The sequence below is a fragment of the Thamnophis elegans genome, chromosome 15, assembly GCF_009769535.1.
Source record: "Thamnophis elegans isolate rThaEle1 chromosome 15, rThaEle1.pri, whole genome shotgun sequence".
NCBI classification, from domain to species: Eukaryota; Metazoa; Chordata; class Lepidosauria; order Squamata; family Colubridae; genus Thamnophis; species Thamnophis elegans.
The window spans coordinates 39,851,828-39,879,371 of record NC_045555.1 but is presented as its reverse complement, the minus strand read 5'-3'; positions in this window follow the sequence as shown (position 1 = coordinate 39,879,371).

The window sequence follows — 27,544 nt, the reverse complement described above, 5'->3', positions numbered from 1 at the left end:
TGGAACACTGAGCACATGTGTAAACATGCACACTCACATTTGTGAACTGGTAGGGAATGTAAGTGAGTACCACCCCTGGATATGATTGAAATGTGTGGAAAGCTGGGAGGGAGAGAAGGAATTTACGTTGAGCCATTTGCAACCCCAAGGTCAAGAACTGAAGACTTTCAAAAGGTGCAGGATGTTTTTTCCCCAAAATAAACTGCTTAACCTGGATTGATGGACAATGGACACTGAGCGCCCCAGGGGAAAGAAAAGGGGATTTTATTATACTGTGCTTCACGCCAAAACCTCCGAACTGGCTTGGCATTCTTCTGTGCCTGTATGGATCTAACAATAAAGTTTTACTCTTGATAATAAAAATGTCCTAGGAGGTTGTTTTTTTTTTTTTACTGTTCATGCCATCGGGAAGATTGACAGTTGGTTTAATAATGAAAAAGGATGAAAACCAGGCTTGTGAAAGAAGGCTAGGATGAACCACTACGCACCGCAGAAGCAATGCAATTGTTACTGAGATAGCAATAGCACTTAGACTTATATCCCACTTCATAGTGCTTTTGCTGCCCTCTCTACATGGGGCTGCCCTTGAAGAGTGTTCGAAGACTCCAGTTAGTCCAGAACGCAGCCGCACGAGCAATTGTGGGTGCACCCAGGTACACCCGCGTCACACCTATCCTCCGCGAGCTGCACTGGCTACCCATTAGTCTCCGAATCCGCTTCAAGGTGCTGGTCGCTACCTATAAAGCCCTACATGGCATCGGACCTGGGTACCTGAGAGACCGTCTCCTGCCAATTACCTCCCTCAGACTGATTAGATCTCACAGGTTAGGTCTCCTCCGGATTCCATTTGCCACCCAATGTCGGCTGGTGACCCCCCGGGGGAGAGCCTTCTCTGTTGCAGCTCCAGCCCTCTGGAATGATCTCCCTGTCGAGATCCGGACCCTTACTACCCTCCTGGCCTTCCGCAAAGCCACCAAGTCCTGGCTGCTCCAGCTGGCCGGGAGGCCTGTGAAATATCCAGCCCCACGGAAATTGTGAATGTTGCGGTTTTGTTTTTAAAGTATTGTCTTTGTCTAGTTTTTTTTCTAAATAGGAGGGAGACGGGGAACCCCCCGCAGGGTAAGGCTGAGGAGTATGTTCAGTTCTTGGCGGACAAAGTTGCTTGGTTTCGATCGGAACTGGACTCCACTCTTGCAGATCCAGCCGAGACACAGGGGAATGACTTGGCAGACCACCTCTGGGTTGAGTTTCAGGATGTTGCCTCCGGGGATGTGGACAAGGCTATGCGAGCTGTGAGTGCCTCCACCTGCATACTGGACCCGTGTCCCTCTTGGCTGGTTGCCAACAGCAGAGAGGTGACACGAGGCTGGATCCAGGCGGTTGTTACCGCCTCTCTTCGGGAGGGGCACTTCCCCACCGCGCTTAAGGCGGTGTTGGTGAGGCCCCTCCTGAAGAAACCGTCTTTGGATCCAGCAGTTCTTAATAACTACCGTCCAGTCTCCAACCTCCCCTTTGTGGGGAAGGTTGTTGAGAAGGTGGTGGCCTTCCAGCTTCAGCGTACCTTGGAGGAAGCTAACTATCTTGACCCCTTCCAGTCTGGCTTCAGGCCCGGTTACAGCACAGAAACCGCTTTGGTCGCATTGACCGATGATCTCTGGAGAGCCAGAGATGGAGGCCATGCGTCCATCCTGGTTCTCCTTGACCTCTCAGCGGCTTTCGATACCATCGACCATGGTATCCTTCTGCGACGACTGTGGGAGGTGGGGGTGGGCGGCACTGTTCTACAGTGGTTCTCCTCCTACCTCTCGGACAGGTCGCAGTCGGTGTTGGTGGGGGGGAGAGATCGTCCCCGAGGCCCCTAACCTATGGGGTGCCGCAGGGCTCGGTCTTGTCCCCCCTGCTATTCAACATATACATGAAACCGCTGGGCGAGATCATTCGGAGGCACGGGATTAAGTACCATCAATATGCGGACGATACACAGTTGTATCTGTCCGCCTTGTGCCAACTCAATGAAGCGGTGGACGTGATGAACCGGGGCCTTGAGGCTGTTAAAGACTGGATGAGAGCTAACAAACTGGTGCTCAACCCGGAAAAGACCGAGTGGCTGTTGTGTTTTCCTCCCAAAAATTCGGCTAATGTTCCATCAATCAGGCTGGGGGGGGGCAAAATTTATACCCCTCAGACAGGGTCCGCAACTTGGGAGTCCTCCTGGACCCACAGCTGAGTTTTGACCATCATTTGTCAGCTGTGACCAGGGGGGCATTTGCCCAGGTTCGCCTGGTGCGCCAGTTGCGGCCCTACCTGAATCGGGAGGCCCTCGCAACAGTCACTCGAGCCCTTGTGATCTCTAGGCTGGAATACTGCAATGTGCTCTACATGGGGCTGCCCTTGAAGAGCATCCGGCGACTTCAGCTAGTCCAGAACGCGGCCGCGCGAGTGATTGTGGGCGCACCACGGTTCGCCCACATAACACCGATCCTCCGTGAGCTGCGCTGGCTACCTGTTGATCGTCGGGTGCACTTCAAGATCCTACTTACCACCTATAAAGCGCTCCATGGTAGTGGATCTGGCTATCTGAGAGACCGCCTTCTGCCAATTACCTCCCTGCGTCCCATCAGATCACACAGGATAGGCCTCCTCCGAATTCCATCCGCCAGTCAGTGCCGACTGGCGACTACGCGGAGGAGATCCTTCTCAGTTGCAGCTCTGACGCTATGGAACAACCTCCCCGTGGAGATCCGCACCCTCACCACAGTCCAGGCCTTCCGCACGGCCCTCAAGATCTGGCTATCCCGTCAGGCCTGGGGATAGGATTTTACTCTCACCCCGCCCGAATGTTGAGTGAATGTTGTGTTTTATGGTTATTTTTTTTTTAACTCACGTTTTTCTTTTATGTCTTGTCTTGCACTCCCTTCCCTCATTGTTGTAAGCCGCCCTGAGTCCCCTCAGGGAAAAGGGCGGCCTATAAATGTTCAATAAATACCAAATAAATACCAAATACCAAATAGTTTTCCCCCTTTCCCTTGTCTATTGTGAGCCACCCGGAGTCCTTCGGGAGTGGGCGGCATACAAGACAAATAAAATAAAATAAAATAAAATAAAATCAAAGTGGTTAGAGAGTCAGCATATTGCCCCAACAATCTGGGTCCTCATTTTACCCATCTCAGGAGGATGGAAGGCTGAGTCAACCTTCAGTTGGTGAGAATCAAAGTGCCAAATTGCCAGCAGCTGGCAGCCTGCAGAAGTATCTTGCAGTACTGCATTCTAACCACCGAATCACCACAGAGATGATGGGATGACGTATCTTGTTTCAATCAGGCTTGTTGCTAAGGAAGTACAAAATGCATCCTTCTGAGACAAACTATTTTGATATAAAATTGAGACATTCCTTTTTCCTCCAAGCAATACCAATCCGACAATTCTGGGTTGATAAGCAGTTTTTCATAAATACAACTTTCAGTGCAGCATGCTATATCTGGTTGTCTTCTGGACATGGCTAAGAACCTGATACGATCCTCAAATAATGCATTTTGTCTATTCCTAATGTATTCCTAGGGATACGGTGGCTCAGTAGTTTAGAAGCTGAACTTGTCGATCAGAAAGGTCGGCAGTTTGGCAGTTCAAATCCCTAGAGCCGTATAACAGAATGACCTCCTGTTATTTGTCCCAGCTTTTGCCAACTTAGCAGTTTGAAAGCAAGTGAAAATATAGGAACCACAATTGGTGGGAAGGTAACAGTGTTTCATGCGCCTTCGGTGTTTAGTCATGCCGGCCACATGACCACGGAAATGTCTTCAGACAGCGCTGGTTCTTCAGCTTTGAAACAGAGATGACCACCGCCCCCTAGAGTCAGGAACGACTAGCACATATGTGCAAGGGGAACAACTACCTTTACCCAATGTATTCCTAATATTAATGTTAGTTTAAAACTTTGTCTAGCGGTCTCAACATCTGGAAGAGAGTTTTGTGCATGTTCCTCTGAGTGCTTCCACAAATCAATGAACCCAGAGGAATGAGAAGAATGAGGAGATCCAATTGCATCATTTATACCTCAAACATTTATTTTTTCTTTTTCATCCAATGTTCAAAATATGTTGGGAAATAAAAGTAACTCTCTTAGTCTATGCAGCTGCTTCTGTTGATTTTTCTCCCTCTTTGCAAATCATGGCAACGAAATCAGAGTCACTAAAATGCAAATCTGGTGCAAAAAAATAGTTAAGAGTCTGATTTGTTGTCAGAGGAATATTCATAAGCAGATAATTACTTCAGTCTCTCTCTCTCTCTTCCCCTCCCAATTTTTTAGAAAGCACTCTGAATGGTGCATTTTCTAAGTGCAAAATTTCAAAACAGAGAAGTGCAAAATTTGCAGCACAATTTAAAAATGCACCAACCTCTCAGAAAAAACTAGGACTGGAATTAAAAATGGCCTGCTAGGGCATTTATGAAAACATACTAGAGAAATGAACATGTGAGTCACAGATATTTGGTAATTAGGATTTCAATTTATATATCAAGGGAAGATTTGAGAGAAAGAAAACATTGAAATGGAGAATCAGTTTAATTGCTCTCCAAGGCATACTTCTTAGAGAATGCATTGGCTGCTTATGTGAAGTAGCCCTTTTTTCTCCCATTACTCCATTTTCTTCCTCCTTCTTTTTCTAGTCCGCATAGTTCAAGGTGAATGAAAACAATCTAACAGAAATGCTGATGTGCCCTAGAATCGTAGTGGGAGACTATGGGACTTATCCACTGCACATATGGCATATATAGGATTAAAGAGCGTATTTTGGATGTTCAGTAAATAAATAGAGAGGGAAATTGTATCTAATTGAGGCCTTTGGGGTGAAAAGCTGGGCAGGTTGAGCTGCCCCACGAGGCAAGGCTGGGCATTACCAGGAATGGCAGGAAAGGAAAGGAAAGGCACCCCTTGACATGAATGACCTTGAATTGGCCACACCCATCCAATCACATGACCACCCAGCCATGCTTACCCAGCCGGTCATTAAGGCAGAGAACCGTTTGTTAAATTATTCGAATCCCACCATTGGATTTATCTATTGATTAAGACCTATCTGCATCTGGTTACAGCACCAATTTAATCCCATAAATGGTGAGTTTGTGAGTGGCTAAGTGGAAATTCTGGGGATGCCATTTTAATACACCTACAGAAAAAGACTGCCAAGTACAGTATAGAGTCGGCAAAATATCCACAAAATACAGGTAGTCCTCCACTTACAACCACAACTGAGCCCAAAACTTATGCTGCTTTGTTAAGTGAGTTTTGCTCCATTTTATGATCTTTCTTGCCGCATTTGTTAAGCGAATCACTGCAGTTGTTAAGTTAGCAACATGGTTGTTAAGTGAATCTGGCTCCCTCATTGACTTTGCTTGAGAGAAAGTTGCAAAAGGGGATCACATGACCCTGGGACAAGGCAACCATTGTTTTTGTCTGTGTGTGTGTGTGTGTGTGTGTGAGAGAGAGAGAGAGAGAGGGGGGGGGATACAAATTCTACCACCATATCTTCTTCACGGAATCAACAACAACAACAACAACAACAACAATTTATTATTACAGTCTTAGACCAGAGACCAGAACAAATAAAAGCACTCAGTATATATACACTTAAAACTCCTAGAAATAATAAATAACAACTAAAATAATAAAGTCCAGTGTCAATCATACATGGTCTATAAGGTCGCAATCCCTAAATTCTGTGGCCCATTGTAAATTCAATGCTAAAAGAGAAATGACTAAGTAGTGCAAAGGTTTTGCCACAATTCTTATATAACATCACTATGGTGGAGAAGAGACGTGTTTGCAATGAATCCCCAGTGCTGCCGTGCAGAATCTGGCCACCTGTGCTGTAGTTATGGACTGTCCATCCTTAACCAGCCACTGGAGATAGGTAGGGTCGGAATGGCCAGAATACCTAGCAGTTATTGACAGAATATGTTTTCTCCTAATTTCTGTATAAAAGGAACATCTAAGGAGCATGTGACTCATAGTCTCCACTTCTCCTGAGTAGTAGTGGGTTCCTACTGGTTTGGACTGGTTCAGCCAAACCGGTAGTGGTTTGGCGGCCTGGGTCACTGGAACCGTCAGTGATGCCCCCAAACCGGTTCTCCAGGCGGCACCATAGGTGCCTCCATCTTGTTTTTTGCTTCTGCGCATTTGCAGAACAATTTTATTGCACTGTGCATGCATGCATAGCGCGCATCAAGTGCATGCGAAGCACGCACAGGGGGCACCCACAAGCAAACCAGCAGTAGTGACTGCTGGAAACCACCCCTGCTCCTGAGCCACAGGGACGGAGACTTTCCATGAACGGTATCCTTTTGTACTTGCCATACAGAATGGCCTGTCACAGAATTAAGTCTTTCTTATTTATTTATTTATTTATTTATTTATTTATTTATTTATTTATTCATTCATTCATTCATTCATTCATTCATTCATCTATTTATTTATTTATTTATTTATTTATTTATTTATTTATTTATTTATTTATTTATTTATTTATTTATTATTATTAAAATTTATATGCCACCCAATCCCGAAGGACTCCGGGCGGCTTAGAAAAGAAAAAAGAAGAGAGAGAAAAGGAAAATAAGAAAAGGATAGTTTAAAATTCACAGGACACACATTCGTTCTAATAGGGGCTGGACCTTAACAATGAGGTCAACAGCCCCAGGCCTGCCGGAACAGCCAGGTTTTAACAGCTTTCCTGAAGGCCATGAAAGTGGGTAAGGTCCGGATCTCTGGGGGTAGCTGATTCCAAAGGGTCAGAGCAGCCACAGAGAAGGCTCTCCTCCGGGGGCCCGCCAGCTGACACTGTCTGGCTGACGGCATCTGAAGGAGGCCCAATCTGTGGGATCTTACCGGCCGTTGGGAGGTATGTGGCAGTAGGCGGTCTCGAAGGTATATGCTGGCCCTAAGCCATGTAGGGCTTTAAAGGTAATAACCAACACCTTGAATTGCGTCCGGAGACCAACTGGTAGCCAGTGCAGCTTGCGGAGGACAGGTGTAACGTGGGTGTACCTCGGTACACCCAATATCGCTCGCGTGGCTGCATTCTGGACTAGCTGTAGTCTCCGAAGTCAGGGAGTTTTTAAGACTCCTGGCTCATTGAGAGGAATTTACAGAGAAACAATTGAACAAGTAAGCACACTCTATGCCCAGGCATAATCACTTAAGGCAGGGGTCCTCAACCTTGGCTATGCTGGCTGGGGAATTCTGGGAGTTGAAGTCCACACCTCTTCAGATTGCCAAGGTTGAGAAACAGTGGCACAAGGCATAAAGTGTTAGGAATTAGCAGCAGTAACTCCTTATGCCTTCTATTTGTGAATATGAACATGTTCTTTAATGTTGTCTATGTTGGAAAACAGCTGTTAGAAATTAAGGATGATTGAGTCTTAGCTTTTACCACTGGAGCAAATTGACCTTTGCATATTGTGTTTGGTAGCAAAAATTATCTTAATTTATCACACATTTGCAAAACTTTTCACTTCATATCCTTGTTACTGTTTTGTTTCCCTGTTTCATCTCCTCTATGCAGTGATCTAATTTAGCTGCTAAGCCAGAGGAAATTACACAAACACCTGTACTAAATAGATGATAATCACCAGTACAACTCAATTTCAAATTAATGAGAGGTATGTAGGTAATTCCCTACCTATCCTAATGAAAATTTCCTATGGTGGTAATAGTCTTCAAAGTTTATGTCTTACTTCTTGTGCCAAATTAAGAAAATTGGATTAGGACCACTGCTTTTATCCTGAGAGTTTTTTTTTCTTTTTCATTATTTCCTGTGAGAATCAAATTATATGTTACATGCTTGTTTTGAATTACCCTACAGTATCACCTTCGTACAGTCATTATGCTGAATAAAAAAACGTGTATTGCACTTTATACGTAGGTATACTCAGGGTGAAATTCAGCAGCTTCTGACAGGTTCTAGAGAACTGGCAGAGGAAATTTTGAGTAGTTTGGAAAACTGGCAAATGCCACCGCTGGCTGGCCCCAGAGTGGGGTGGGAATGGGGATTTTGCAATATCCTTCCCCCAAGATGGGGAGGGAATCGGGATTTTGCAGTATCCTTCCCCTGGAGTGTGGAGGGAATGGGGATTTTGCAGTATCCTTCCCCTGGAGTGGGGAGGGAATGAGGATTTTACAGTATCTTTCCCCTGGAGTGGGGAGGGAATCGGGATTTTGCAGTATCCTTTCCCTGGAGTGGGGAGGGAATGGGGATTTTGCAGTATCCTTCCCCTGGAGTGGGGAGGGAATGGGGATTTTACAGTATCCTTCCCCTGGAGTGGGGAGGGAATGGGGATTTTGCAGTATCCTTCCCCTGGAGTGTGATGGGAATGGAGATTTGGCAGTATCCTTCCCCTACCATACCCACCAAGCCACGCCCACAGAACCAGTAGTAAAAAAAATTTGAATTTCACCACTGGGTATACTACTGACTAGGCAGCATATAAGGAGCATCTATATGGGAAGAGTGGATTTATAACAGAAGGCAGATGCTGTATTTATGATCTAAAATCCCTAATGCTTGATAATTTATTGTGAAAACCTTCTGATAGGATAGTGACAGATGACTCCATGCCATTGCTTCAATTTTGTCCTCTAATTCTACCTCCAACAGTAAGACACCATTGAATCAATCCAAATAGAGCTGGAAGGGACCTTGGAGTGCACCCCTCTGCTCAAGCAGGTGACTCTATACAATTTGACCCAAGTGGCTGTCCAGCCTCTTCTTAAAAACCTCCAGTGATGAAGCACTCCAACTTCTGAAGGGAACTTCTGTTCCATGGTTAATTGTTCTCATTGTTAGGAAGTTTATCCTTAATTGCTTCTCTCCTTGATTAGTCTCCATCCATTGTTTCTCTGGTGCTTTGGAAAACAAGACGTCCCCTCCTTTTTGTGGCAGCTTCTCAAACAGTGTAATACTGCTATCATGTCCTCCCCAATCCATCTTTTTTTCTAGACTGGCCATACCCATTTCCTGCAACCATGCTTATGTTTTAGTCTACAGTAGGACTCTCATGGGCTGGATGAGTCACACGCTGGCCACATCCACGCCAAGTTTAGTGAAGGGGGAAATAGTCCTGAGACATCATGTGATGCTTCCATGATGACATGAGTTTGACACCCGTGGTCTACATCTTAGTTGCTAAGTCCAAAGTCTCAACAAGTTTTTTTCTAACATGGTGACCATAACTGGATGCAATATTTCAGGTGTGGCCTTACTAAGTTTTTATAAAATGGTACTAACAATTCATGTAATTTTGATTCCATGCCTCTGTTTATACAACCAAGTATTGTATTAGCTTTTTTGACTGCTGCCACACACCGCTGGCTAATATTTAAGTGATCGTCTATTAGCACTCCAAGGTCCCTCTCACGGTTAATGTTTTTGAGCCTGGTTTCACCTAATGTGTACTTGTAGCTTTCATTTTCTCTGCCCAAGTGTAAACACTTTACTTTTCTCCTTCTTAAATTTCATTTTGTTGGATAGGGCACAGTGCTCAAGTCTATCAATTTTTTAAAAAAATCCTGAGCTTGTTTTCTGGGGTATTGGCTATTCCTGCCAGCTTGATGTCATCTGCAAATTTGATGAGTTCCCCTTCTATTCCATCTTCTAAGTTATTTATGAAGTTATTGAAGCATACATGGAGCATTGTAAACAGCTTTCTGTTCATTTGAAAACGTGTCTTTTTAACACTGTCTCATGTTTAAGAAGTTGAATTTTCCCCACAGCCCCAAAATGCAGGGTCTGAAGGACAAACTGAACATAGAAAAAGAATAGAATTTGTTATTGGCCAAGTTTGATTGGATATGCAAGGAATTTGTCTTTGTTGCATATGTTCTCAGTGTACATAAAAAGACAAGATGCATTCATCAAGAATCATGAGGTACAGCACTTAATGATAGTCATAGGGTACAAATAAGCAATCAGAAAACAAAGATGACTCCGCATGGAAAACGCCAACAAACCAATGAGTAAACCAGTTCCTTGTGAAGGAAATAATATTAAGTTACTCTTTTATAAAATGTTAAAATATTTGAATTCTTTTACAATGTTAAATGTATAAGGCATTATATCCTTGCCTAAAATGTGTATTAGGTTACTGTGCTTTTGCTAACCATAAACAGGACAAGATAACCTTTGTTATTCCAAGCCATTTACAGGGACAAGTTAGATAGGAAGCCATCTGCTCTGACGAAAGGCATCAGAAAAAAACCAAATAAGAGATAGGGGCCTCTCAAGAAATTGTCAAGTTGACTCTTTAGAGTATGGAATGATGAAAGAAATGACTTAAATGAATGAGCAGGTGGGGAAGAGTTTCTTAGAAGTAGAGTGTATAAAATGTATTGTTTGAATGCTATTCTTTGCTCTCCTTGTGCTCCATTCACTTGGGAAGAGACTTGGAGGCTGCCTTTGCAAATGCTTTTTATTTTTCTGCAAATAAAAATTTTGAATTGTGAACCAGACTTGTCTCTGTGTTGCGAGCATTTAATAATTGGGTTTTTATCTCACACTTGAAACTTCTATAAATAAGGACAGGATGGAAGATCATCCATAAGTGCTCTGGATGGCTGCTCCTTTTTCAAGAGGCTACAGGACAGCCTTTCCGCCAGATTCAGTACCAAGAGAAGGATGGGATCAGCTATCTTGCTGGCAACCATGTGGAGCCTTTTAAAGGACACTAACTTTAGAAATCTCACTTTCAAATCGCTTTTGGAAATTGTCTATCAATCAACTTAAAAGGTATTAGATGTTTGAAGAATGGATCCAAAAATTAGTAACCACAGTATCAATACTGTCAGTAATGATGTCTGCTTCTATGTATAGACCATATCTGAAAATGCTAATGAAGGAACAACAGATGTGGAACAAATTTTATCTGACAAGTCAGAGAAAGTACAGAATGTAGAAAAACAACTAACAAGCCAAGATAATGATTTATAAAAGAATGCTTTACTATACAAAAGACATTGGCTGAAGTTTTAAAAATGAGAAGGGCAATAATAAACCAAGAGAATGACCTGGAAAATGCTTTCTTACTGCTTCTACAAAAGAGGCATGTTATTGAATTTATTTATACTTGTTGTGTTAAAGGTTAGAGGTCAGTTCTTTATAGATTACATTATTTTTCTTCATTACGTAATTTCTTTTCTTTTTCTATTTTCCTGCTATTGTTATTCTTTCTTTCTATTCTCTTCTCCTTATCTAAGGAAAGCTTGTATTAATGTTTACTCTTGCAATTAAACTTCTTAATAAAAAAAATGTTCAAGGAAGTGTCCTGGATTCTCATCCAACTTGCATTTTAGAAATTTGTACTTTTCTACAGGAAGTCCTAGGAATGTTGGACTGGTTGAAATACAAGACACTCTACTCTTCAGTTTCTTCAGTCCCAACTAATAAACATGATCTCATGATCTTTCTTCATCTCTATTTCCATCTCCAATTGTTTTTCTCCTAGTTCCACTCTTTCCATCTGCTCCATTTTGCTTAAATGGATCTTGCCTTATAACCTCTTGAGTTCCAGAAGTTTGATGGGCTCCATTACTCGTGACCCGTCAAAACCGCGGTCCACTAAAGCGCGCCCGATCAAAGCCCGTATGTGACGTCATCAGCAGCGCGACAAATAAAATTAAAAATAAATTAAATTAAAATTAAATTAAAGCAAGCCGATTCACATAAAGGTAAGGGTTAGGGTTAGGGTTAGGGTTAGGGTTAGGGTTAGGGTTAGGGTTAGGGTTAGGGTTAGGGTTAGGGTTAGGTTAAGGGTTAGGGTTAGGTTAAGGGTTAGGGTTAGGGTTAGGGTTACGTTAAGCGTTAGGGTTAGGTTTAGGGTTAGGTTAAGGGTTAGCGTTAGGTTTAGCGTTAGGTTAAGGGTTAGGTTTAGGGTTAGGGTTAGGGTTAGGGTTAGGGTTAGGTTAAGGGTTAGGCTTAGGGTTAGGTTTAGGGTTAGGTTTGGGGCGGGTTAGGGTAAGGTTTTCGCGTTAATTTTAAATTTACCGCTCACAGTGTGCCATTTTCGTCGCGCTGTGATGACGTCACGTACGCGGTTTCGTCGAGCGTGCTTTAGTCTACCGCGGATTTGTGGTGGAACCCCATTACTGAGCCCTACTGAAGTGTTTGAGCTAGCTGCCCCAGTCCCAGGCGTGACAACAGAGACTAATATACAAAGTTGGTAGGCAGAGATGTCATTCTGTTTTTCAGTAGCAGATTGGAGTGCACCATCTCCTTACAGTAGCCTAGGTAGCCCATCGTAACTGAAAGTTAAAACATAACAGTTGTGTGAGACACTTTAAATCTTTACTAAAAATAAAGTTGCCATAGGCAAGGGAGATGAGAAACTGATGATGCTGCATGGCAGCCCCTAACAGAAGCACATTCCATGCATATCTTTCTCAAGGCTGTATCCCAGGTTACCCACAGTAACCAGAAGAGTGTGATCTCTACAGGCTGCAAAAGTGCTCCATTGGAGAATGTGATTTATGACACATCCTGGGGAGAGTAGGGAGGGAACAGGGTCATAATTGGGTTGTAAATTACATGGGGGTGAGAGCTGGCTTCACTTGGGTATGTGCTGACATGTTGCTCCTAATAAATAGCTGGATTTCTTTTGAAGCTTGGCTCAAGACTCATGGTTTAATTGGGGCATCCATTAGAACCCTGACAAAAGAAAAAATCCTGCACAAAATACAAAATAATAATATCATTTTCCCAAAGAGTCCTTAAACATTTCTCTTATTTTGGATCACTTTTTAGTGGACCAAAGCTAACACTAGATAGTGAGAAGTTTGAACCAGTAGGGGTAAAATTGGTTAGAAGTTTCAGTCTTTTCGCCTAGAAGACTTTTGGTGTACACACCCTAATTTTTCTTCTAGCTTCTTTCTTACTGCTGCCATTATCTAACTTCTAAGTAGTGCTTGCCCTTGAATAACTCTGAATATCTGATTGAGAATAACTCTTGATCGATTTCAAACAAACTTGGTATACAAATGACTTACTCTCTGGAAAAAAATATTGTGGGGGTAAGACACCCCTAATACCCCTCAGGGTGTGTGTTCTGTTAAGATACAGCCTGTTGTGCCTTAAAATGGTTTCTACTGTACGGCCGTAAAATGGCTTCCACTGTACAAAGCAGTGGAGGTGCCATGGTAATGGCTTCATAGTACTCCACAAGGGGACTCCCTCTGGTAAGGGAGAAATCCAACTTTAGAAATTACGTTTAATTCAGACATTTCTCCCCTATAAGTAAATACCCAGCCAATGCCAGGTTATTGGCTAGTATAAAATAAATTCTATAAAGACAAAGTTTATAGCATGTCAGCATGTTTCTAGAAGAAATTATTGATTAAAAAGGGGTAAAAGTAATGTGAACCCCTCCTTTTTAGGTGGTTACATGCAAGACATTCTAATGAAATAAAAATATACAGCTTCCAAAATCATAGATAGGGGCTTAACAAGTAAACAGGCCATCCCAATGCTGAGACAAGGACTGTGCATGTGTGAGCCCAAAGGGTTCAGATTCTTGATCTGATGAGCCCCTTTTAATCCTATAAATAGTGGATATTGTTTCAATTATCTTAAATAATATCTATAAGAAGATTTCATAAACTGAACCATACTTATAGGGATGATTCTTTCCATGCATAGGGTCCAAGGCCATTGCCCCAGTGAGAATTACACCACCACCCCGACAATCTGTTAATCTGTATGTCTGTAATTGGAAAGCCTTGCTGATCTACTGCAGATCACCCATAGATCACAGATCTGACTGCCTATAAAAATCTCCCCCACCCTTATTTCTTGAAACCTCAATGGCTTCTATTTTTAGTATCAAAGCTGAAATAGGATGGCAAGAGAAAGACTCTCTTTTTCTCTGCGATTTCTCATTAAAAAGAAAGGAAATGTTTCCAATCTAAAAACTAGCAGAACTGACCAATTGCTTTTTTTTTTTTTAAAAAAGAAACTTCTTGGGACAACTAGGCTCTCTTATTAACTCAGCAAGCAGCTAACAACAGCTGTATTATCTCAGGTCCCAGATAATGAACAATTCCATTGTGTGCAAACAAAAAAGGGAAAAAAAACCCTCCCAACCCCTCAATTGTTCTCATGCTTTTAACATCCTCTTTATTTTGGAAACCATCCTGCCACTTTCTATATAATCGAAGAATTCGGAAACACATTTCTGCTAAACTAGAAAGTATAAATCTGTGTCCCGAGGTGTTAAGGAGAAGGAATGTGTTGTTGAAGTTCCAGGACCTGCAGCCAACAGCTGTAAAGTCTCACCAGCATTCAGAGCATATTTTTTTTGTATTTGACAGAATTTAGGAAAAGAATGAAATTGAAAGGCCATGACCTCAACTACAAACAGCCAAAAAATGGCCTTGTAGCTTACAAAAAGAAAAATGTACCCCTGAAGAGTTCTCCCCCTCCCTAAATACAAATAACATTAAGCATGACCTATTTTATTTATTTGTTTGTTTGTTTATTTATTTATTTTATCAATTTCATATATACATTCACAATTATTCACAACTGTTATTAATAATATGTATTTATAACAATTTTTCCCTACAGTTGACAATATACTTGAAGATTGCTTTATTAACATCCCATAGATCCATCTTATCTTACAACGGTCCTACTTCTTCTTCCCTCCCTCCCTCTTTCCTTCCCTCGTTTCTTCTCTCCTACTCCCCTTCCTTCCCTCCTTCCTTCCCTCCCTCCTTCCCCTTCCCTCCTTCCTTCCTTCCCTCCTTCCTTCCCTCCTTCCTTCCTTCCTTCCCTCCTTTCTTTTCTCCTTCTCTCCTTCCTTTCCCCCTTCCTTTCCTCCTTCCTTCCCCCTTCCTTCTCTCCTACATTCCCTCCTTCCTTCCCTCCTTTCTTCTCTCCTCTCCTTCCGTCCCTCCTTTCTTCTCTCCTTCTCTCCTTCCTTCCCTCCTTCCTTCCCTCCTTGCTTCCCTCCCTCCTTCCTACCCCCTTTCTTCTCTTTCTTCTCTCCTTCCTTCCTTCCTCCTCTCCTTTCCCTTCTCTCCTTCCCCTTCCCCCCCTTTACCCTTCCCCTCTTCTTCCCATTCCTCCCCTCTTTCCTACTCTTACATTCCCTCCCATTCTTCCTCTGCCTTTCCCTTTCTCCTATTCCTCTCCTTTCTCCTCTCCTCTATTTTTTTATCCCTAAACAATAACTGATCTCCCACTGCACTTCAGAATTTATTTATTTATTTTAGATTTTTCTTAAGTCTTGCCTTTATTATTTTTCTAAATAACTTCTAAATAACAACGAATGTATCTTATCTCTTTCCTCCTATTTTCCTCACAACAAGAAGTTAAGAGTTGGTCTGAGACAGAACGACTGGCTCAAAGTCACCCACCCAACTTTCACGCCTAGGGTGGGACTAGAACTCCCAGCCTCCTGGTTTCTAGGAAGCCTGATGCTTTAACCCAGTGGTCCCCAACCTTTTTATCGCCGTGGACCAGTCAGCCTTTGATAATTTTACCGTGGCCCGCTGAGCGCGCACAGGGGTGGGGGGGCGTTGTTCGCGACGACACATTGATTGTTTATATATCAGATTGTTTTGATTAAACAACTTTTATTTTATTGTATTTAAATATGCCTTACAAAATAAAATACAATTACATAAATATAAAGTGCTTTAATATGCCCCCCCCCCCACCCGGACAGACTTATGTTCCTCAAAGACCATCCTGAACCCTCAACCCGGACCAACCTTTCTGCCCGCCCTCCCCCTCCCCACCACATTCGGTGGGCAAAGAACAGAGCGTGCGCGCGCGAATGCCATGGAGAGAGAGAAAATAAATATATATATAAATATATAACTGTTTGGGAGTAAAAGCGGGGAGGCGCACCCGGCCGGGGGGGGGGGAGGAGGAGGAAGGAGGGTGGGAAGGAAGCTGGCAAGCGAAGAACAGAAAGTAATTAGCAAGGATTAAAACGACCTGCCGGAAAAAGGAGAGGGGAAAAAAAAACACCAGATCTGACGGCTAGTGCAGCCTCCACCGGAGGGGCTGCAGAAACATACACCGCCAGTCCTGTCCTTCCTTTCCAACCAGTCTCTCTCCGCGCGCGCATACACACACACACACACACACACACACCACACAAACACACACCCGCCGGCAGATATGCACGCACACACACTTTTTTTTTTTGCAATTGGCAGAACTACGGTTTTCTTTCTTTTAAAAAATAATAATTAAATGGAGGTGGGGGGTGTGTGGAGAGAAAGGGAGAGAAGCGGACACATAAAACTGAGCTGCACTCTCGAACCACAGCATGCATCTGGGTGACAGGGAGAAAGCAGGAAAAGCCGAGGAGAGAGCTTTAGGAGCTTTAGCGGAACAAACGGTGGTGGTGGTGGAGGAGGAAGAGGGTGGCGATGATGATTGGGGGAGGTTTGAAAAAGCAGATCCAAGTGCAAAAGTTACTGAGTCATTTCAGCGGCGGCCGGAACAGTTTTCTTGACTCCCTCCCTCTCTCCCTCTCTCTCTCCTCTCTCACTCTCTCACTCTCTCTTTCCCTGGCGATGGATCGGTGCGGGAGGGGGGGAGAGAGAAGGGAGGAGACGGCGAGGGAGGGAGAGAGAGCCGAGGGTGGGACCAAAGGGGGGGGAGAGAAATGCATTTAAGAGGAGCGGATTTAAAAGAGCTATCATGGCCCCCGGCCGCTGCGCGGCCCGGTGCCAGGTACTCCACGGCCCGGCACCGGTCCGCAGACCGGGGGTTGGGGACCACTGCTTTAACCACTAGACCAAACTGGCTTTCAAAGAATATAACAGCACTTATCAGAACCTTGAAAGATTATCTTCTCCAGGCAGATAATTAAGCAACTAGAATTCAAATAATGCTTATAAAAAGATTATACTAAGCTCACCATCTCCAACCCACATTGCCTCCCTCCTTGTGACTACCTTCAAATAAGAGGAATTATAGCCAGTTTCCTCATGGTTTAATTTCTCTTATCATTTGAAGATCAACTTTTTCTCTTCTGGCAAGAGTAACTAGCGGAGGTTGCTAGTGAACTGATCCTAAAAATCTAGCTGCCGATAAATTCCTCAAAGTGTTAATCAAGAGCTCTAAATAAAACTTAGCTGGCTCAAAGTTAGCAATATCTGGATCTTCCCCCTGCCCTTTTTTTAAGTTTCTCTTCATCCTCTGAGTTATCTGTGCAAGATAGGCAGTGCCATGCTCCTTGCATAGAGCCCCCTGTTCTGTCCCCCCTTCTTCGCTCGTTAACAGATGACAGGCAGACAAACTTAAAAGGAAAGAACTTTATCAGTCCTTGGCTCTGCCTGGCTTCTTACGGCAAAACCAGGTGTCCAAAAAGAAAGCAAATCACTTCTCCAAGTGTCTCTTTGAATCCGGGTTACAGAAAGCAAATCACTTCTCCAAGTGTCTCTCACAAACAAGCCACGACCGATGAACAATGAATGATGAACGAATGAATGAACGTTGACTCCTGCAACCAGGGCGTGGCACCATCCGTCCTTTTATCACCAGAAGACGCCACTAACGAGCCCCAGCTGCATTGTTAATCTTGCATCCCGACTCAACTCACAGCAACTTCTGCTGAGTCACAACAGTCCCCTATGTCAATTCTGAATCACATTGGAATGTGGACCTCTTAAGCCAGGCATGAAATCCTCTTATCTTCACGTTTGGTAACGGGAGTGCGTGTGCCAGTGCACTTGCTTTTCTCATTTGCAGCACGTCTGGACATGTGCAGGACCTACTGCGCATGCGCAAAAGGTCCGTGATGATGTCACGCCCGAACTGGAGTGAACTGGCAGAATACCATCTCTTTCTTAAGAACCCTCATCTAAGAATCTAATTCCAACTTTGTTGACCATATTATGTTGTTCTCTCATCACCAACTTCCTAGCAACCTTTTCAGTTCCATTCCCCTTAAGACTCTCTGTGCAAATCTGATTCTTTCCCAGATCCTGGCTATCACCCAAGAGTACAGTTGGTATGTCTGGCAGATCATTCCATTCTATCTGGGAGGCTTCCCATTCTGTCACATTCTGTTTCTAGGTTTTCCATATTGTTTCTTAACCCTGAAAGGGGGTAGCTTAATGGCTACATATGCACACTTTTCAATTTACTGTCAAAAACCCAAAATGTCAGCGATAAAGCATTGTTCTTGACTGAGCAAAGCAAAGTGTCCCCAGAGGGGGAGGCTTTTCACTCATCCCTCATCTTTTATAAAATTTAGAAGGCCCAGATGAATTGTCTCCAATCCTTCTCTCTGCACTGAACATCTGCTCAAACCCAACAAATTATTCCAGGAAATAATAAACAGTCAGTTTAGCCAGCGTGACTATTAAGTTATTTCAAACTCTTGTGTGTGATTGTATCCTCCATTGTTTTCCACTTTCCTGTTAAAATCTTGTCACCTAGTGGTTTGGTTTTTATTAGTTTTATAAGGGGGTTTCCATTACATTGTGTAAATTTGCGTGGTTGCACAACTACTCCTGTGGGACAAGGTTCGTAAAGTGCTGCGTTCTGAGCAAGACGATCCAAAGGATCTTTTTTTTTTCTTTTCCTACAGCTGAGTTGGGTAAAAGAGCTAATAAACATCCAGCACGACAGATAAAGAGGTGTCAGAGAAGTCAGTTGGTTGTCATAATTGCTACTTATTGGCAAACCCTTGAAAAAGCGTTTGTCCGAGAGATTTTAAATTTCCTCACCGAATTTGTATCAATGTATTTAAATCTAAATTATCCCCAATTAGAGCTATTTAGCTCTCATCAGCTAGCCACACCCTTACAGGTTCGATTCCCAGTAAGGGTGTGGCTAGCTGATGAGAGCTAAATAGCTTGAAATAGATCTATACTAGTCTCCCTTTATTTATTTATCAGCACAAATAAAAAACACATACATACATACATACATACATACATACGTATGTATGTGTGTGTGTGTGTGTGTGTATATATATATATATATACACACACACACACACACACACATATATATATACACACACATATATACATACACACACACACACACACATATATATATATATACATACATACATATATACATACACACATACACACACACACACACACACACACATATATATATAATCTAATATATATATATATATATATATATATATATATATATATATATATATATATATATATATAATCTATTTTATATATATATATGTGTATATATATGTGTATATATATGTATATATGTATGTATGTATGTATGTATGTATGTATATATATATATATATATATATATATATATATATATATATATATATATATATATATATATATATATATTCTATTATATATATATATAGAATTGTGTTCATCTCCATTTCAAAGCCAAAGAGCCAGCACTGTCTGAAGACGTCTCTATGGTCATGTGGCTGGCATGATTAAATGCCAAAGGCGCACGGAACACTGTTACCTTCCCATCAATGTGATTCCTATTTTTCTACTTGCATTTTTACATGCTTTCGAACTGCTAGGTTGGCAGAAGCTGGGACAAGTAACGGGAGCTCACTCCATTACGCAGCAGTAGGGATTCGAACCTCCTAACTGTAGACTTTTCTGATCATCAAGCTCAGTGTCTTAGCCACTGAGCACCACATCCCTTTGTAGTTGTAGGATCACTTACAATGATAAATTATTTTTTTAAAGGTTATTAAAAATATTTCACATATATAATGAGTACATTCAAAGAAAAAGATGTGGAAGAGAAAAAAGGGGGCAAAGGGGAAAAAGGGCCTTTCATCCACCTAAATTAGCCCACAGACATATCAATCTCTTACTCTATGTTGATGAAGCAGTAATTCTGTCATTGACTCCCATTGGCTTCCAAAGAACCTTGACATCACTTACACATTATTGTACAGTGGAAGAATCAATAATAAATTATCCCCAAGACCAAAAGTCTTACTTTCTCCAAATGTCCAAAATAGAAAAACTGGTACGTCCATGGAGAAGACAGTCCATTGAGCAGGTTAAAATCTATAGATATTTACAGTTTGTCAAGCTTCAGAAAGCAGAAATACCCAACTGGATTATGTATCCCATACTGCACAGAAATCTGCATCAGCTACTCAATCTTTAATTATTATTTTTTTTGCAGTAGTGTGCAGTTTAGCCCTTCTGCAATTAAGCTTTTTTCAATTAAAACCCAAGCACAATTACTATACAATTAGAACAGTGGTGAAATCTAAAAAAAAAAAAAATTGCCACTGGTTCTGTGGGTATGGCTTGGTGGGAGTGGGAGGTCATGTGACTAGGTGGCTGTGGCCAACTTTTTTTCACTTTTTAAAGCATTTTTTTCCTGTTCGTTCGGGCAAATAGGCAAGAAAAAAAATGCTTTTAAAAGTTTTTAAAAATGCTTCCGAGGATTGCGCATCTCAGCTGTGAATTCGCCTGAACCGGAAGGAAAGAAATGCTTTAAAAAGCAGGGAAAAGGCTTCCAATGATCGTACAGTTCACAGCTGAGCCTCACGATTCTAGGAAGCATTTTTGTTTACTACTGGTTCACAGAACCAATGACAATCATCCCTACTGGTTTGGCCAAACTGAGCTGAACCAGGAGGATTTCACCCCTGAATCCAGCTTAGTCTGGGCTGAATTCTATCCTTAGCTTGTAAACAAGAAAATGGTATTGCAATCAGTCCTCCCTCTTCCTGCCCCCCCCCCAAAAGTAGACCAAAGCATTATGTATATTATATTTACTACGTATTTACTACATTATATTCCAGGGGATTTCTGTGGGACAAACACCAGAAGTTCAAAAGCCATTTTCAGCCCTGATGTTCAGTTTATGCATCTCTGTCTCAGGGAGATTGTTTTTCAACTATTTAGTCATTTGAGGTTCTAGGAGACCAGATAAACTCTGCAAAACAAAAGTTGTTTCATTTGTTAAGTCACAGTTTTCATAGCCAGTTAGGCTAGCTGGATTTTAATAATGAAATTGTTTTACTTAATGCCATGCATGTTTTAAGAGTTTTATTTCCAAGATTTTCTTTCAATAAAATTTCAGGCATTTTACTCCTATTTCATGATGTGTCGGTCAGAGTTTGTTGCATAAATTCAGATCCAGAAAGCACACACAGGTAACTGATACAGCTGGATTCATTAACTTCTTTATATACATAAGACTAGATGAAGAAATGTACAATACCAACAGATGGTTCTTCCAAGAAAACACAAGGCAAGTGTCAGACCTGCAGCCATATTCCTTTTGGATCTTTGGCCTGCCACACTTTCCATTATTCTACTATGCCTTTTCTATTGTGGGAAAATGGAGGGGGTGGATTGTACGGAGTTAAATGCTATGTAGCCAAAATAAAATTCCTTCTAGAAAGCCAAAGCCATCCTTTGTCTCTGCACCTCTGCACCTGACTGGAACTGGATGGGTGGAACTGCCAGCATGGCAGTGGGAGATTGGACTATGTGAGGGACTTGTGGGTGTGAGGGCAAGATTTTGAACTTTCAACTAGGTGAGGAAAACCGGGAAGCTTTCAAATTCGGGTTTTCGCAGATGTGCCAACATGGCTCTCTTAATAAATTGGTACTTTGAGCAATACTTTGCCTTGAACTCTGATTTAATTTTGGATGCTATTTGGAACCCTGACAGCAGGAGAGTTACAGGCAAACACAAGCAGTTAGTTTCATTTGAGCAGACAAGCCCAGACAGAGTGATAGTTTACTTTTCAGAGCAGCAGACCACTTTCTTCTTGATTTTCTGTTTCAATTCTTTGCACAGACTTAGATGTGTTTAAGCTCCCATTAGCTGACTTAGTTGCAATGCCTATTCATTGGCTGACCTTGTTCCCATGTCTCTCCCAGTCATGAATATTTAACAGTGTCATACTCTAAAGCGTATCACCTTCCGACAGTACGCTATTCTCTCAGTTCTTGATCCAAAACATCTGAAGGATTCCGGCTTGGGGAAAAATGATTGAGAAATTGCATTGAAGTCAACACTTTTTATTATTCTTTGGACCATAAATGTTCTCCAAATGTATAAGCATGCATGCATGCATGCATACATACATACATACCTATTCTTTTTACAACTCTGTAATCCCTTTTTATTGGGGTGCAGTTGGGGCGACTGAATGGAACTGAGTGTTTACTGGCCAGATGCCCTTCCTGATGCCTATGCGGTGTTCACATATTTTCTCTTTGTGCCCTGATAGAGAAGCAGATATTTTCTCTTTGCGCCCTGATAGAGAAACATTTGTTGCTACCTAGGATTGAACTCTCAACCTTTCTGAGTGGGAGGCAAGCATCTTCACCTCTACGCCACTGTGTCGTTCCCTTCTCCAAGTGTAGATGCTTCTCTAAAATTGAGTTAATTGATTACCACGTGCACACATTGGTGAGAACCAATGTGATGTAATCATTAAGATGCTAGATTCGGAGTGAGTCAACCCAGATTCCATAACTCTCTTACTAGGCTCTCTCAACCTTGACTGGGGATTAAAAAAACATTAATTTACCAATAAGCACTGGGCAGTGTGATAAGTTATTCTTCATAACCTTCACAAAAGAAGCCTTCACTCTGCAATGGACTGATATGGAGTAATGATGATAATGATGACGATGCATGATTCATTGCATGAACTCCTCATTTTCTTAGACTGCAGACTGATAGAAGTCGATTAATTTGTTATTTTTCCATCAAGGGAAAATGATTTATACTGTGCAGGACTACCTGAATACTAAAACAATGCATCCTAAGAACCTGGGAGGGAACAGACGAGCAAAGGAGCAAAGCTTAAGCCATATTTAATATTCAGATTTGCGCTCCATCGGAAAGCCATCACATTTCCAATGAGAACATCAAGTTCCAATGAGAACATCAAGTCATTATTTCCCACTATATCTCAAATGTGCATAAGTCATCATACGAATGGATGCTCCTATATATGATGCCAAATATCTCCTGAAAACAATCATCCTCGCTTGGAGGATCTTGCCAGAATGCCAAGCCAGCCATATTACAGTCATCACAAGAGAACCTGGGAATCAGAACCTTTTTGTACTGATATTCTGCTTTTCCTCCAAGAGCTTACTGGCCAAAAATCATGGAGTTTGAAGCGTCTATTTATATCACTTAACCCAAGCCTCTATTTGTGTAGGCATCCGAATTATGGCAGTTAAAAATGCTCCCTTTTTCATCATTTTTAAATGCCTTTGAGTTCTTTTTCTTCTTGATTCCTGGCAACTGCCTGGATAATAATGAAGTGTTCTTGGCAAGTTTTCAGAAGTGGCTTGTCATTATTTCTTTCCTAGGGCTGAGCGAGAAAATGACTGGCTCAAGGTCACATAGTTGGTGTTGTACCTAAGGTGAGACTGGAACTCATGGTCTCCTGGTATTTTAGCCTGGTGGCCTAAACACTATACCAATCAGGCTCCCCTCAATTTTCAGTTCAAGTTCAATTTATTCATGCAATAATCTCTTTTTTAAAAATATTTTTTTTATTTTTAATTTAAAATGAATACAACATCCTTCTTTACATGCTATAGAAAGTGTATCAGTTGGTTACAAAAAGACTTTTGTGCATCTCTTCCACAGTCAACAAACATAATTCATATTAACTTAAGTATTTTAACTCAAATATTTATACATGTCACCATCATTACATCTCCGTTTTTCATTTGATTATAATTGTTTAAGTGTCCTTCATCATAAAATATACCAAAATTTAATACATAACCACATATGGGCCTTTCAATTACTATTTCTAAAATCCTCCACTAACATTAAATCCTTATGTCCTATTCTAGCTAAACATCCATAATATTTAATAACAAAGTTTTCTAATCCTCCTTTCCAAATCACTGTTTAAAGTTTACATCCAATCTCCCATATCTATATAGACATTGTTATTCTTATCCCTCTTTTATCCTATATCATAACATTTCCCCCTAATAATCAAAACTTTAACTGTATCTAACTTGGTTCTTTTTTTATTGTTATTATTAATCTTTATTTATAATCCAAAGGGATTGCTAATCTTCCTTACACGGGTACCATTCAATATTCATATCCAATTATACTCATCATAACATTACACATTGTATACATTAGTAACATTATCAATTATTTATTTAAACTATATCTATTGTCTATAAATTTCACTAATAATAATCTCTTGAGGTAGACTAGGTGTCAGGTGCATCTTCATTTAATAATCAGGAAAGAAACCACTCAACTCCATGCCACAGAATTAAGTGTACTTTTTGCCACAGAATTAAGTGTACTTTTACTAATTACAAACGATGAGAAGCAAAGCAAAGCTGAATCTGAGTAAAAAGGCGCGAAAGCAATAGATACCATGTATGATTCAATCCCCTCCCCTTGGCACCCCAGTTCATAGTCCAATAATAATTCACCCAACCGTCAGGTGGGAGATGTCTTCAAAAAGCATCATCAGGTTGGAATGCTGGACAGTTGGCCTTGGCGGGAAACTCCCTTCTTCCACATGCACAGATTGATGGTCAGAACAACTCCTAATAACAATCCTCCAGTACATAATGATTCCCCTCCCAAATACCATGCCCCCCCTCCCCATTTCAATGGCAGCCGAAAAGCAGCAGCAAAGCAGAGGCTGACACTAGGTAGCTAAAGTATTGCTGAATGGGGACTTGAACCTAAGTTCCATGAGTCCTATTAGAAGCTCTAATCACTAATCCATCACACTGGATGCCGAGGCCAACATCTCTTTGTATACCATACAAGTTTCATAAGAAACGGAAGAATGAAAATATGAAACAAAAATGTTACTGCTTATGTGCTGTGCTTGTTTCACTGTTGCTGGCTGGGCAGCATTCAAATCTTGAACACAGAATGAAAGGTTGCATTCAGAGGTTGTCGGTACTCTATCACTGGAGGCGATAGAGAGACTGGACAGCCACTTTCTGGAATGGCATAGGTGTCAACCTTGAAATTGACCTGGCTGAGGCCATCTTGGAGGCTTCAGGGTTGCCACAAAGCAGAAGAAGGGACAGGGAGGGCGAAAATAGCTAGATGGGGTTTTGTAGCCAAAACAAAACAAAAGTTTCCTGTGGGAACCAAGGACATTCTAATAGGTGGCTGGCCAGAGAAGGAGTTAAGTAACCAAGCAACCAGCCACCACCTAGATTGGACAGTGTGACCAGTGACTTGGGGGGAAGGGGGGACTTTCATTTTTTAATTAGGTGAAAGACACAGGAACTTTCAGAGTCAGCTTTCACCAGTTGTGCCAATATGATGTATTCAATAAATTATTCTTGGAACAATCTGCCTGCCTCAGAGTTCTGCTTTCTATGGGTGCATTGCTTGGAATGTTACAGACTTCCAGACTACAGACAAATCATTAAATGGAAGCAAAATGTTACAGGATGTTATATTGTTTTCATCCATCTAATGATCATCATGGAAGCTCAGTTTTGGTAGACCTACATTCCACTGCTCCCTACCTGCATATCAGTGGTGGGATTCAAATAATTGAACAACCAGTTCTCTGCCCTCATGACCAGCTGGGTAGGCGTGGCTCAGTGGTCATGTGACCGTGTGGGCATGGCCAACTCAACATCACTCACATCGATGGGTGCTTTGCTTTAGCTGTTACAATGTAGTAAGGGTTAACTGGAGAGGCAGTTTCTGTAAGCAAGGCAATAGGGATTAGGCTAAAAACAACACCAGAATGTTTTTTTCCTGCCTTCCTTACAGGATTAGCCCAGTCAAGTAGGAAAAACCCAAACGGAGATTTCTTCCAACAACCGGTTCTCTAAACTGCTTAGAAAGTTAACAACCAGTTCTCCCGGATAGGTGCGAACCGGCTGAATCCCACCACTGCTGCATATGCAGAACCAAATGTCCATCCGATTAAACCTCTTGTCCTAAAGATGCTTTTTCAAGAGGCAACTTGACTTTCTGGTTTTTCTTTGAGAACGTTTCACTTTTCATCCATGAAGCTTCTTCAGCTGAAGAAGGTTCTTGGATGAGAAGCTAAACATCTTCAAAGAAGAACCAGAAAGTCCAGTTGCCTCTTGAAAAAGCACCTTTGGGAAAATCATGACCTGGATGATTGAAAATCTCCATAGATACTAAATCTCTTGTTCCCATGTTCTTTAACTGAGCGAAATGGTATATCATAGAATAACTTTTTTTTAACCAAGGTACAGGGGTGGGTTTCAACCGGTTCGCGGCAGTCCCCGTGAACCGGTTGGTTGGTGAACCCGGAAGTAAGTAACTTCCGGGAACGGCGAAGGGCCGACCTGCCCGCCCGCGCTCCTTACCCGGTTTTGATGAGTTCTGCGCTTCCACGCATGCACAGGACGCATACAGCGCCTGCGTGATCCTCCAGGAGCAGCTGGAGCATCGCACAGACGCTAGTACGCATGCGTGCACTGCACGCGTGCACGAGGACGCCGCCGGCCCCGTTCCAACCGAACCGGTTGGAACGGGGTGATAAACCCACCCCTGCCAAGGTACCTTATATCAGGGGTGGGCTTCAAAAATTTCAGCAACGGGTTCTCTGCCCGGTGGCTGGGTGGGCATGGCTATAGTGACCATGGCCTAGTCAGCCTCCTGCACCACAGTGGAAGGGGCAGCTTTTTTGCCTTCCACAGACTCCAAATGCTTTCCTCGAGCCTCTGGGAGGGCGAAAACTGCTTCTCCAGGCTCTGGAAGTCCTCCGGAGCCCAGAAACTGGGCCGTTTCCAGCTAGATCTAATATATTAAAGCTCCATATAACAAAAACCTAAACTTAAGATTGTGATACAAAGAAGCAATTAAGTGTTCTTTCCAGTAAAAAAAAAATGCATAAAGTATCCTAGCAACTGTTATCATATGCAAGACAACCTTGGATAATTTGTGGGAATATAAAGCTAGATAATGCTTATAAGAAAAAAAAAAGATGACAGAAAAGAAAAGTTGATATTTAAAGTTTGTTTTATTTTGTAATAAATTGTCTCCAGAATTATTGAGCTTGATGATATTGTCACCAAAGGTGAAGGAAAAAAAAATATTGAACCTAATTATTGCATTTCCAGCAGGCTTCTTTTAATCATATAAATTATCTATTTTGACAAACATTGATGTTATCCAACAGAGAGAGAGAGAGAGAGAGAGAGGGAGGGAGAGAGAGATCTTGTATTGAGCATAATATTTGCAGAGAACATAATATTTATCTTTCACTGGTATTCCTGTTGTTCCACATCTACATTCTACAGCCATTAAAGCATACCGATAGTTAGTTAGACTTATATACTGCTTCATAGGGCTTTCAGCCCTCTCTAAGCGGTTTACAGAGTCAGCATATTGCCCCCAACAACAATCTGGGTGCTCATTTTACCCACCTCGGAAGGATGGAAGGCTGAGTCAACCCTGAGCCGGTGAGATTTGAACAGCTGAACTGCAGAACTGCAGTCAGCTGAAGTAGCCTGCAGTGCTGCATTTAACCACTGCGCCACCTTGGCTCTTGTTAACCATCTTTGAATTGTTCAGTTTTTGAA